Below are 13,133 nucleotides of genomic sequence, written 5' to 3'. Positions count from 1 at the left end.
CCCCCCCCCCCCATTCAGTTGTATTGATTCATCAATTTATTTCATTTATACCACAGCTTTCAGTATAGTGGGGACCCAAATGGTGGGCTTTGCAGAGGCTGGGAGGGTTTTCCTGTTTTCTCCCTCCCCATGCCTCAGGAAAGCCCTCTGGAGTCAGTGGAATGGGGTGGCAGCTGCTAAACTCTCAATAATGTTCTGTTTCATTCAGTGGTAAAAGTAGTGTACTGTTATTAGAGTCACTCATCTTAATGGTGGGTCTGAGTTCTGACTCTAAAATATGGGTAAAACTCAGCATGAGCAGAGCATGTTGTAGCATTTCACAGGAGTTCTGCTCTGAGTGTGATGGGCATTTAATACTGCATTTGTCGCTCATATTGCTGTGACAGTGTTTGTCTGGCAAGCTCTTGAAAACCACAGGTGTTTCTAGAAGTGGCTTTACTTCCAAAAGGCTACACATTCTCTCCTAAGTGCTCAGGTTTATAGTTTCCTAAATTGTGCTGCCAACTGCACAACTACTTTTTGTTCATGGGAGTGGAAGGTCACAGTTTGTATTCTTGTGTTAGAGCCTTCCAAAAAAATCCCCACTCTTTTTTTTGCAGCAAAATTTAGCCAACTATTCAGAACAATGTAGATGATATTAATGAGAAATAAACATGAGTTTAACTGTGGAATTCTTGTCAGGGATTTGATTCATTGGCCTATCTGACTATATTTGTTTTTAATTTGATGAAGCTGATTAAACTAGCTACTGCTAAATGTTCAACAGCTTATTTTAGCACAAAGAGTAGAGAGTCCACAAGGAAATGCGGTAAGCCAGAGCCCTGAAGTGAATCTCAGAGAGCCAACATACAAACACATATGCACATTATGTGATTACAAAAGTCAGGATTCTGAAAATGCTTTGGTTGTAAGGCCAGTTGAAGACTGTATCCTTTCTCTCATTTCCTATTCATATTTAGAAAAGCTGCACACAAAATAGACAAAGGATGACTACCGGTACACATGAATGATGGGTTCTATTTGTCTGTAAACTCACAGTTTATCATTATGAAAATGAGTACTGGAACTGGGTCTCAAAAAAACCCTATAGACAAGGTATTTTGGGATGTTGCAGAGCAAACAAATCAAAACCCCAAAACATAAGGGCAAGTCCTCACACCTTAGTAGGTAATCTGTCACAAGCCCCTTTCACTACCCAGCCAGCCAGAGGCCAAGGGCAAACCTCTGATTTTCCTGGGACTAAGAATGTCACCCTAGCAAGGTGGGATGCTCTTAAGGCAAGTTTCAGAAAATATTAATCTGGTAGCTGTAGCCAAATAGAGCCAAAGTACTGGATTCAGATTGAAGCCTCCTGAAATTCAGACTCCACAAAGTATGAAGTTATTTATTAGCTTTGTTGAAGAAGAGACCTGAGCGAAGTGACCATGAAACAGTAACTTACTTGCTCAGTGACCAACATCCATATATCACAGAGATGGTAGCTTGGTTCTTATTTAAGACTTTTAGTTCCCGTGAGTAATTTTTATGAATTTTAGTATTTTGTCTAAACTTATCCTGAATATCTGCTCTATTTTGTGTACTTTGTCATTAAAGGTTTTTGAATTTGAAGTTATTAAAAAGTGCATGAATGTTCATAAAAGAGCAGTGAACAGTGAGGATAAAATAATAAAGCTAAAATGTCTAACTAAACACTTTTACAAGGAGTGATTCCTTTTCCAAATATTACCATTAAATAACTGTTCGTAATTTTTATATGCCAAAAAAGTCTTTGCATGCATGCATGCATTAAAGAACTGAGTCCATCCAGGTTTCAAACTCAGAGTCCAAAAACTGGTATTCAGTCAGCAAGACCCACCCAGATACACGACAAGTCAAGCTTGTCAGAAGCTTGATACAAGAAAAAAGTTTTGAAAAAAATTAAAAAATCTTCGCTATATTCCCCAGGCCTGTGTTAACCTGATCAGAGTTAACTAATCAAAGGTTGGGCCAATGATGTCACTTGACCAGTGAAACAGATGCTGACCAGGCAAGCCTAAGTGATTAGAGGATCTAAGTGATTAAAGGAATAGAGGAAGTGATTAGAGGCATTCTGCAACTTTGCCAAGCCCACTTTGAAATGCCTTAGAAATGCCCTCCACCCATGTTCACAGGAGTGAACAAGTTGGAATGCACCCTCTCACCTTCTATATCTCTGAAACTGATATACTCAGTAGTATGACCTGCACTTGGGTTTCTGACAGACCTGCACTTTTCTCTGTAGTCTGTCACACTGTCCTCTAGGTAGGACCTGTAGATCTCTGAGAATTACAACTGATCTCCAGACAGCTAGATCAGATTCCTGGGGGGAAAATGGTAGCTTCATTGGATCAGCTCTATGCCGTTATACACTGCTGAGATCCCTCTCCTCCTCTGAACTCCACCATTCCCAGGTTCTATCTCCAAATCTCCAGTAATCTCATAATCCTGTGTTGGCAACCATGTTTGGAATCCTTATCTGTAGAGAAGAAAATAAACTGCAGTTTCTTATTTTATGGGATTGAGAGGTCGCCATGAACTGCAGCTTGTTGGAACCCAGAAAGCCTCAATTCAGATTCTTTTCACACAAGTCACCTAGAATGTTCCTAGATTGTTTTTGATTCCCCCTTTTACCATGATGTATGTTTGCACTCACCTCTTCCAAACATTTCATGGTCACCATGAGGGGGTTGTGAAAAGATTTTTCTTGCTTATTCATTAAAATGATGCTTCACTAATTCACTGTTTCAATGCTCTGTAGCTCTGTTTAATCAATGCTTTGTAGATTCAACAAAAAACAAAACAAAAAACAAACTGAACAAACACATAAACAAAATGACCAAAATGAAGAGGCAAGGATAAAAGGAGGGAGCTGAGGAACACAGAAATGGCACAGAGGGGAAAGTTTGCCTTTGGCACAGGGGCAGAGGGAAAAATAAAATGTAAATATGACTGCACATTTAGGGAAGGTGACTTGGAAACATTTCAGACAAAAGAGTTGTTTTAAAAGGGGTTTCAAATAAAATCAATAAAAAGCTGCTTGGAAATGTTTTCGGAACCAAAGGGGAGGGGCAATGTGGAACTCCATGGAGGAAACATTTTATTTCCAGCTTGAAAATGTAAGTTTCTTGTGTGGAAAGTGTTTCAGACATTACATGAAACCAGGATTTATTTTCATAATGACTACTTTGCACAATGTGGATTTGCTTCACAGGTCCTGGTTTATCTTGATTTGTCCTGTCCTTTGTATACCAACCTCAAGGTGAAGCCTGGGCTGTGCCTAGAATTACAACTGATTTTGAGACTACAAAGATTAGTTTCCCTGGAAGAAATGACAGCATCAGATGTCACACTCAGTGGTGTTACATACTTTCTGAACTCCCTCCCCAGACTCTGCTCTCCCTAGGCACCATTCCAAATTCTCCAGGAGTTGGCAACTCTAAGTCAGGGAGTACATGAAGGTGGTACTAAGGAACATGCCAGGATTAAGTCAAGCGACCCACATTTGTATGACACATTTACTGGGGTGTATAAACCAGCTTTGAACTAAGGTTTTAGAGACTTGTAGCTTAACTAGTAAAACTAGTATAATGGCCTGCTTTCAGAAAATATCTAACTGGTCTTCCAAGGCACATTCCTGTAATGAGAAGCTTGAGTTGATGTTACAGTGTTAGATGTGTCACAGACAGTCCTGGGAGCTTTGTGAATTCTGTGTTTCATAAGACCACATGTCGGGATGTCCAACTCTATTTGTTTGATTTGAAACAGGATAATGGTCTGGTATGCTATTCTTAATCTTGATTTTTAAAAAATTCTGGTCAGTCAAAAATGTTCTGTCTAGAATTTTAGTTTTGTTTCCAGAGATTTCTCTGGTAATGGTCCACTAAACTTTGCAGAACCGTTTCAGTAGTGAATTTCTCAAGGACTGCAGATTAAATTCCTTTAGGTTTAATGAAGATATGATGTCATCTAGCAGGTAGCGCACTGTCTGACAGGAAAGTTCAATGGACTTAGAAAGGTTTAACTCTGTTGAGGATGGCATTGTGACTCACTGTTTTCACACACGTAGGTTTCTCATATGCAAAGCAAGACGGGATTAGCATATCTTTTAGTACCTGTGATGTTGAAGGATTTTAGCAGGTGCAGTTTGTCACAAAGGAGTGAGAATGGGGAGAGGCTGTTTTTCTCACCCCTTATGACAGGCTGCACCTGCTAAAAACCTTCAGCATAGTTACTTATAGCTACAGGAAATCTGCTTTTTTTTTTACAACTGGTCATTTTAGGTATGCATATTCATTACTTGCTGAATGCTGAATTGAGTGATAGTGTTGGAATAATCTATCCCAGTGAATATAATCTTAGATAAAAGGAGGGCATTACTTCAAGCCCAGTTCTTTGCAGTAGAGTTAGGTAATGCTTTCAGCTGTACAAAAACAAGTGATTTTTTAATTTAATGATATTTTTATACCACAATTTAGCATTAATTCTCAAAGAGGTTTACAAAATTGGCAGAATAAGAATATTTTGTCAATTTCTGAAAAAAAGGGCAAATGTTGGATCCATATGCTATTCCTGAGGCCTACTCCTATTTCCTGTATAAAACCAGCATGATTCTGCCTGTGTTCCATCTAGACCTGTAACATGTTTCACACAGCAACCAATCAATTGCCCTGAAGGACCAACAAAAAGGGGACAGAGGTCCCCAATTTTGTTGCTTAGCATTGGTAGTGAGAAGTATACTGCATCAGAATATGGCAGCTCCTTTTAGTCATCATGCCTGCTATCCATTGATAGATCTGTCTTCCAAGCATTTGTTCCCTCTTTTAAAGCTATCTACGCTCATGGCAGTGGCGAAGCTACCAGGGGACGGTGTGTGTGCCGCGCACCGGGCGCACGGTTTAGGGTCACGTGAGGGGTGGAAAATTCCCCTCAGATCCCTCCCCCTTCCCCCCACAGCCCCCCTACAGAGCTCCCCCCTAGGGCGCCCCCCCACACTTACGTTACAAACCAAGCAGGCTGGAGAACAGGCTTCAAAGGCCCTGGTGGGAAATGTAGTTCCCACTAGGGCCTTTGAAGCCTGGAAGGGAACAGGCCTGTTCGCCAGCCTGCTCAGTTTCTAAAGTAAGTGTGTGTGTGGGGGGGCACCATGCCGGGGGGAGGGTGCCACTCCTGGTGTGTGTGTGAAAAAGCCAGAGTGTGCACCGGGTGCACTCTGGCCTAGTTACACCTCTGGCTCATGGTCAATACTGTGCTCAATGGCAGTGAATTCTACAATTTAAATTATGTGTGGACAAGACATAATTCATTTTGTTTGACCTCAGTTTATTGACCTTCAACTTCATTGGGCACCTGGAACAAGGTTGGTAATAGTGGCAATGGCTAAATTAGAAAAAAAGGAACCTACTATTCATAGGCACAACACTATGACTAGAGCCAACCAATACAAAGTGAAATTTTAATGTGCGTACTACATGCTAGCATGAATTAAGTGAACATATTAAACAACACATAAAACATAAAGCAACAAACAAGATACATAAAGCAACAATAAGTTCCCGGAGGCAGGAAAAGTCCTGCTACATATAAAAAGTAGTCAAGACTAAAAGTCATCAAACACTGATCAGTTAAATTTTTTCTCGTCTGAATGTAAGTTTAGCTGGCAACAACTAGGGAAAATTCACAAATCTTCTACATGGTGATATAAAGATATTTATTCTCACATTGGGCAAGCTTATTTAGTTATAACTGGAGAATCTCAATACTGAAGAAACTGCTTTTTGGTACAAAACAGGTGCCATATCTAGAATTCCCATCTGGCTATGTATATTTCAAGACTTACCTGTGCACCTTTTGACAGCTTTAAGTCTTGAGCATTTTTTTTGAACTAGTTATGCACTTTACAAGACTTACCTGATCAGTGTTCAACAACTTTTGGTCTTGACTATGACTTATGTATAGCAGGACTTTTCCTGTGGACTTATTGTTGGTTTATTCATCTTGTCTGTTGCTTTGTGTTTGATATGTTATTTAGTATGTTCACTTAATTCACGCTAGCATGCAGTACATATATTAATATTTCACTTTTGATTAAAGAAGAAGAAAAAAAATATCCTGGGGCACATATGAACTGCATGTCTAGTAATTCATTAATTAATTATATTCATAAGCCACACTTCCCCTTACAGGCTCAGGGCGGCTTCCAACAATATGTAAATATAATATCAATAAAATCCAATAAAATGAGAGTTAAAAACCATTTGATTATCAATAAATTAACTTAAAACCCAATGGTGAATAGTATTCAGCATTAAAATGCTATTCTCAGAGCTCCAAAATAGGAAGGAGAGAGGTAAAAAGAAAGAGGAGAGGGAGACCTTTAGATGGTAACCTCAACCATAAGCCTGGTGGAACAGCCCTGTTTTACAGGCCTTGTGAAACTGCATCATGTCCTGCAGGACCGGAGTCTGATCTGACAGAGCATTCCACCAAGCTAGGGCTGGGGATGAAAATGCACGCTCAATGGATCCCTCTGGTGCCATGCTACCAATAGGGCTGGTTGGCTACTTTGTTACCAGTTTGGGGGCAGGGCTGGAGTTTTGGTGAACAGGAGTATCCCTTGGCTGAGGGGAACTTCTTGACAGACACCATTTTTTTCTCCATATTGTGCCCTAACAGTAGTCTCTTGTCTAGAATACAAGGTGCACATCAAAGACAATCAGCGGTTGTGGCATACATATTTATTTTAAAACCAGCCATAGGTTTTCATGCTCCATATAGTCCAGAGCTTTACTGTAATCCATGAAACACAAGCTGATTTTCTTCTGAAATTCTCTCATCTACTCCAGTAACTACCATACATTTGCAATATGATCTCTAGTGCCTCTCACTTTTCTGAATTCATCTTGAACATCAGGCATGTCTCATTCCGTATATGGTAGCAGATTTTGAGCATCACCTTATTTGCATGAGAAAATAATTTGCTTATCCAATAGTTGCTTCAGTCTTTGATGTCTTCTTTTTCACGAATTGGAATGCAAATTGACCATTTCCAGTCTATTGTTTTGTCTGCCATATTGGTTGGTATATTTTGATTTTGATAGACTCCATTTCTGTAGCTTGAAATAACTCTATTGATATCCCATCTACTTATGGTGATTTGTTTCAGCCAATTGCTCTCAGTTCAGCTTTTCTAAAACTATAGGTTCTCCTTCAAAAGATTCTTCTTGAAAGGAATCTGTTATCCTTTCATCCCTATGATGAGACAATCCAAACTTGCCCGTAGCTCTGTGACTGTGAGTGGGTAGAAATGCCAGGAGGTTGAAACCTCACCTGAAGAGCTTTCATAAATACAAAGAGTACATCTATAGTAGATGAGAGTAGAAATAATCCTGCAAAGTTTTTCCACCATTAACACTTTTGCTATGAGTTCTTTTCATTATTTATCTCAACAGCCACTCTTTATCATTCATTTGTTTTGCCTAGTTGAGGAAAAGGAGAAGGAAACAAGGATCAATAAAGCCTTCAGTTATTTTTGATTGTCAATGAGTAGTGTATTCCTTGCCCACACTGTTTTTATAGTTGTAGCATGTGTAGATTATACTTGAAGATGAGTGCTGAAGGATTGCAGTCTTGGCTCCCTCTTTTTTTTCCACAAAGAGAGAAATACCTTATTTGTAATGTTTTTGAAAGCTGAGAGACTGCTGGCACCTCATAAATAATGCAAGGGCTTCCACTGATGCGCATGAAACAAGCTCCCTTCTTTTTCTGCCCATTGTACTAACAGAATATGCTGTACATTCTTCTCACACATAACTCTCAGCAGGCTAGCATAAAGCCCTTTGTCTGCCAGTTGTGGAGCACTGGAGGCTTAACTAGGGTTGCCGTGCCACATTGAGAAATTCCTGGGTGCAGAGCCTGGGGAAGGCAGGGTTTGGAGAAAGAAGGGACATCACTAGGATATAATGTCATAGAGTATATCCTTAAGGAGACATTTTCCTCAGGGAAATTGATTGATGTCTTCTGGAGATCAGTTGTAATTCTGGGAGATCTCCAGGTGCCACCTGGAAGTTGGCATACCTCGCATTAAACTTTCCGGTCGCATTTTGTAAAAAAAAACTTTGCTGAAGGTAGTTGAAAACTTAGGCATTTTATGAAGTGATGTGGGCTTAGGGGTGCCCCAAGGAGTCAGCAAAAACAGAGGCTTGTGCCCCTGTGATGTTCTAAGGTTTTTTTTATTTGTTTAATGTAGAGAATTCAAAAATTAGGGAGTTCCAGAACCTATGCTAGCTAGCAAGAAGCCTAGTCAGATCTTCAAGACCGTTCCTAATGACAAGCTTTATTTAAAACATTTTATGTCATTTTCCCTCTCAGTTTAGAATCCTCTAGGTAGCAAACAATTCACATATGCACACAAAACGTATTAAATGGATACGTATAGCAAAAGTTAACAACACTATGTATCTATATATCTATTTCCAAGTATGCCCCTATCTTCAGATATCTAAATCCATGGATCGGGGCCCCACCACAAGCAGATACTCCTTCAAACGTGGGGGACTTCCCAGGTTTGTAAACAAGTTTGAAAATGTTAAAAAATTGTCAAAGGCTTTCACGGACGGAATCACTGGGGTGCTGTGTGGTTTCCGGGCTGTATGGCCGTGTTCTAGCAGCATTCTCTCCTGACGTTTCGCCTGCATCTGTGGCTGGCATCTTCAGATTTGTAGGTTTAAATTTCCCTTCAAAACAAAATCATTGTCTGCAAATATGCGGGGGGGGGGGGGAGAGGAGGACACAAAAATAAAGAGAATGTGATGATCACTCTCACAATTTCCTTTAAGGTTCCCGTGTGTGTGTGTGTGTGTTTGTGTGTAAACAATAATTGACAAAACTCATAAACAGAAAGGAGAGACTGAGAAAATGCCAAACAAAATAAAAAAGGTTTTACCCACTGGCAGTGGCGTAGGTATAGATTTTTTATGGGAGGGGTTCGGGGGTGGGGCCACCCCCACCCACCCCTAGGGCATGGCCACGCCTCCCCAAGCCCCTCCCCTGGCCTAGTGCTTATAAAAGCAGCTCTACAAGGCCAGGGACGGCAGCCTGCCCTCTACTGCCCTCTACTGCCCCCCACCAGCTGGGCTCCCAGCTGGCAGCCGGCAGTTCCTTCTGCCCTCCCCTCTGGGCAGAGACATAGAGGGAAAATGGAGCCCGGTGCAAAATCTGAGTTTTGCACACACCCCACACACCCCGGGTAGCCGCTGTGATGCTGGAACCCACCTCCAAACAGCATCACTTTCAATGGCTTTTAAACTAGAGAGCCCAAATTCTCCTTTTAAATCGACCTTAAAGGGAGAATCTGGAATCCCTAGTTAAACAACATTGAAAGTAATGCTGTTTTGGAGTGAATTATCCCCCACCCTGAAACAGCATCACTTTCAATGTGGCGTAGTGGTTAAGAGCAGGTGCGTTCTAATCTGGAGGAACCGGGTTTGATTCCCTTCTCTGCCACTTGAGCTGCACATGGAGGCTTTTTTTCTGGGGAATTCAGGATTAGCCTGTACACTCCCACACGCACTTGCCGCCAGCTGGGTGACCTTGGGGTGAGATCCCACTGCAGGCAGCTTTTGAGAGCTCTCTCAGCCCCACCCACCCCTCCACAGGAGTGTTTGTTGTGAGGGAGCAAGGGCAAGGAGATTGTGACTCCTTTTAGTCTCCTACAGGAGAGAAAGGGGGGATATAAATCCAAACTCTTCTTCTTCTAAACTGAGAACCTCAGATTCTCCCTTTAAATCCATGCCGAAGGGGGTGGATTTAAAAGGAGAATCTGGGGAAATTTGGGGGGTGCCTGCTGTCTCAGGGGTTACCAATGGTTAGAGCTAGCAGCAACGCCAAAATTTCAAGGAGTGAGTCTTTTAGAGAGACTCTCATGATGATACCACCCAGGTTTGGTGAAGTTTGGTTCAGGGGGTCCAAAGTTATGGACCCTCAAAGGTGTAGCCCCCATCTTCTATTAGCTCCCATTGGAAACAATTGGGGATGGGGGCACCCCCTTTGGGAGCCCATAACTTTGGACACCCTGAACCAAACCTCACCAAACTGGGTAGTATCATCAGGAGAGTCCCCCAAACAATCCCTGAAAGTTTGGTGCTGCTAACCCAAACAATGCGCCTCCTGCAGGCCACAAACCGAAAAAAACACTAAAAATGTTTTAAAAACCCACAAACGGAGGAGCGGAGCTTCGGACCTGAAGGGGGGGGGGTTGAAACTGAGAACCCCCCCTTACCTACACCCTTGCCCACTGGTGAAAGACAATGACCTAAGGGCACAGTCAGTTTTCCTGGGGGTGGGTGGGTGGGGTTGTTATTGTTGGTTCCATAATTTTGGTGGCATAGCCAAAAATTCCCTTTCTCATGTTATACTACCCATCTAGTCTCAGATGGTAGGCACCTAAAGCAGGGCCCTTGAAGATGACTGTAGTCGTTTTGTAGGTTTACACAGGAATAGTTGGTCCTCAAACTATGCTGGTAAATTGTGGTCCTAGCCATCTCCTCTATCTGCTTAGCCAACAGGAGACCTGGATTCAGAAGCTCCCCAAGTTACACACCAGCGTCTTTAAGGAGAGTGCAACCCATCCAAAACAAGAAACCCCTCAATTCACAAGTCAGCCCTCCTGGCCAACAGTAGCATCCCTGTTAGGTTGTGGTTAAATTTCAGTTTGTAGAGAAAGGATTAGGAGGATCATTAAGAACTGGATCTTGTTTGCATCATATTGAGGTACAGCCTTTCATCATATTGAGGTACAGCCTTTTGACTGGAAGAATGTTTTCTTCAAAGACTGAGATTTTCCACCTGCTCAGTCTTCTCCCACCTCTGGTTGCCCAAGCCATCAAAAGGAGCTGTAACTTGATGCTTTTATAGAAGTTTCAATTGAAAACTCAGTGTATAAATTATTTTATTAGGATGTGTTGTATATTTTTAGCCACTCTGAGCTTTCTGTAAACAGAATTGTGGGATGTAAGTGAAAGAAAAACTGTGTGAGTGATCTATGAGAAAGTAGTATTTTTAGGCTGTTTTCCCATCGACAATACAACACGTGATACTCATGCAAAAAATGCAGTTTAAGGAAGGACTCTCCTGGTTCAAGCAGGATTGATTCAAGCTAATTTGATTGGTAAGCATTACGTTTATTAGGGTGGAAGACGTAGTGATCAGTTCAGACATTGCAGCTGAAGTGTTCAGGTCCTTGGGGAGGGAACTTGCTATCAGCCTGAATGTGATTACACAGGGAACTGAAGTTGATTAACATCTTTCAATAGATTTGTACAGGGTCCCAGGGCAGGCTCTTGAATTGTATCCTCTGAAATATCTGACATCTAGTTTTAGTTAACTGTACACTAATATCAGCTCAAAAATACAATGGGCTCAGGAGAGCATACCCAGGACCCCCGTCCCATTTTTACGCTCACATCATGGCAAAGTGCGAATTTGAAACTATGCCTCCTAGATACTGGTCAAACTTACTTTCCTCTTCATCATCATCAAAATCATCACCATCATCATCATCATCATCATCATCATCATCATCATCAACAACAACAACAACAATGAAAGCTATATCAAGAAAGAAAGAATGCAAAATATTTTCTACATGGATTCATCTGTATGCAACTGGCATTTTTCTATTTGGATAAAGCAACTAAAATGAGCTCCAACAGCTTTTTAGGACCTAATGGTATACCCATACCCATGCAGAGTTCTGGAGAGCCAGCATGGTATAGAGTAGAACTAGGATTTGGAAGAGCCAAGAGTGAACACCGCCCCCTCCCCCACACACTTAGCCAGGAACCTCACTGAGGAACCTGAAGAAGCATTTCAAAGAAGTTTCTTTGCAGTGGGGTGCTGTGTGGTTTCCGGGCTGTATGGCCGTGTTCTAGCAGCATTCTCTCCTGACGTTTCGCCTGCATCTGTGGCTAGTATCTTCAGAGGCTAGCATCTTCTGATCCTCTGAAGATGCCAGCCACAGATGCAGGCGAAACGTCAGGAGAGAATGCTGCTAGAACAGGGCCATACAGCCCGGAAACCACACAGCACCCCAGTGATTCCGGCTGTGAAAGCCTCCGACAATATATTTCTTTGCAGTGTTTGCTTACAAAATTTTGTTTGAAAAATTTCAAAAAAAAAAAAAGAATTAGGAGGGGTAAAATTTCCCGTTTTCAAGTTTAAAACTCTTCTAACAATGAAATCCCAACTGAGTGTTCTAAATTATTATGATCAGCAAAATTAGCATCTAAAGTACTTATTAAAATTGAGCACTTTTGGAACACAACAAAAGCAATGAGAAGTGTGTAAATCTCAGTTCCAAAGAACACCACACTATGCCTCCATATGCACCCCTTGCCTGGATTTCCTGATTCAGACCTTAGGCCATATCTCCACCAAAGGAAGATGTAAAGATTTCTGTTACTTAAACACTTGGGTAGCTCTGCTGTGCCAACTATCCTCCTTAAGATGCCCCCGGCCCTTAATCCCTGGCCTCTGCTTGCTCAGTTCCTTCCCAACCATGGACGTTCCAGTTTCAGACCACCTAACTTGAATATCATGACAAAGACAGTACACAGAAGACCCATGACTGTGTATTGGACAGGAGGAGAACAGTGAAAGTGGGTGAATGGTGGGTGGCCAGAGACTTCCCCTCTGCAACTGAGAATCTCCCCCCCCCCCGCAACGAAGACTCTCCCCCATCTGAATATGGCAGCCACCATTTGAATGGATTCTCTAGAGAATCCACTTGAATAGTGGATGGAAAAGGGGGAAATTAAACGCTTCTTGCTGCCATAGTTCTCAAAGGCAAGCAGGAAGCATTTGAAACCCGGATTGCAGGGGAAAGATTGCTTGTTCATCTTCATTTATCCTGGTTTGTTCTCTCTAAAAAAGATCTGACCCATTTTTGGGGAGTGTTCTGTGCGAACCTCTGCCTCCAAATGTTTTTTTTGCCTTGTTATCACATTTTAAATTGGCTGTGTGGAATCTCCCAATAATCAAATTTCCTTCCATTCATTCAGCCCCATTTTGCATTCTCAGAATGGAAGCTAGAGCTGAGACAAGAGACAAAGACAAATGTT

At 41.8% G+C, this 13,133-nt stretch overlaps 1 protein-coding gene across 5 annotated transcripts in view; it reads left to right on the top strand.

Moving 5' to 3' along the window:
* Nucleotides 1-13,133, top strand: part of GRM8 (glutamate metabotropic receptor 8) — a 687,726-nt gene that overhangs the window by 217,180 nt on the left and 457,413 nt on the right. The gene's annotated exons all lie outside the window — the stretch shown is intronic.

Source organism: Sphaerodactylus townsendi, linkage group LG06, assembly GCF_021028975.2.
Source record: "Sphaerodactylus townsendi isolate TG3544 linkage group LG06, MPM_Stown_v2.3, whole genome shotgun sequence".
NCBI lineage: Eukaryota > Metazoa > Chordata > Lepidosauria > Squamata > Sphaerodactylidae > Sphaerodactylus > Sphaerodactylus townsendi.
This window is presented reverse-complemented; position numbering and strand designations above follow the sequence as displayed.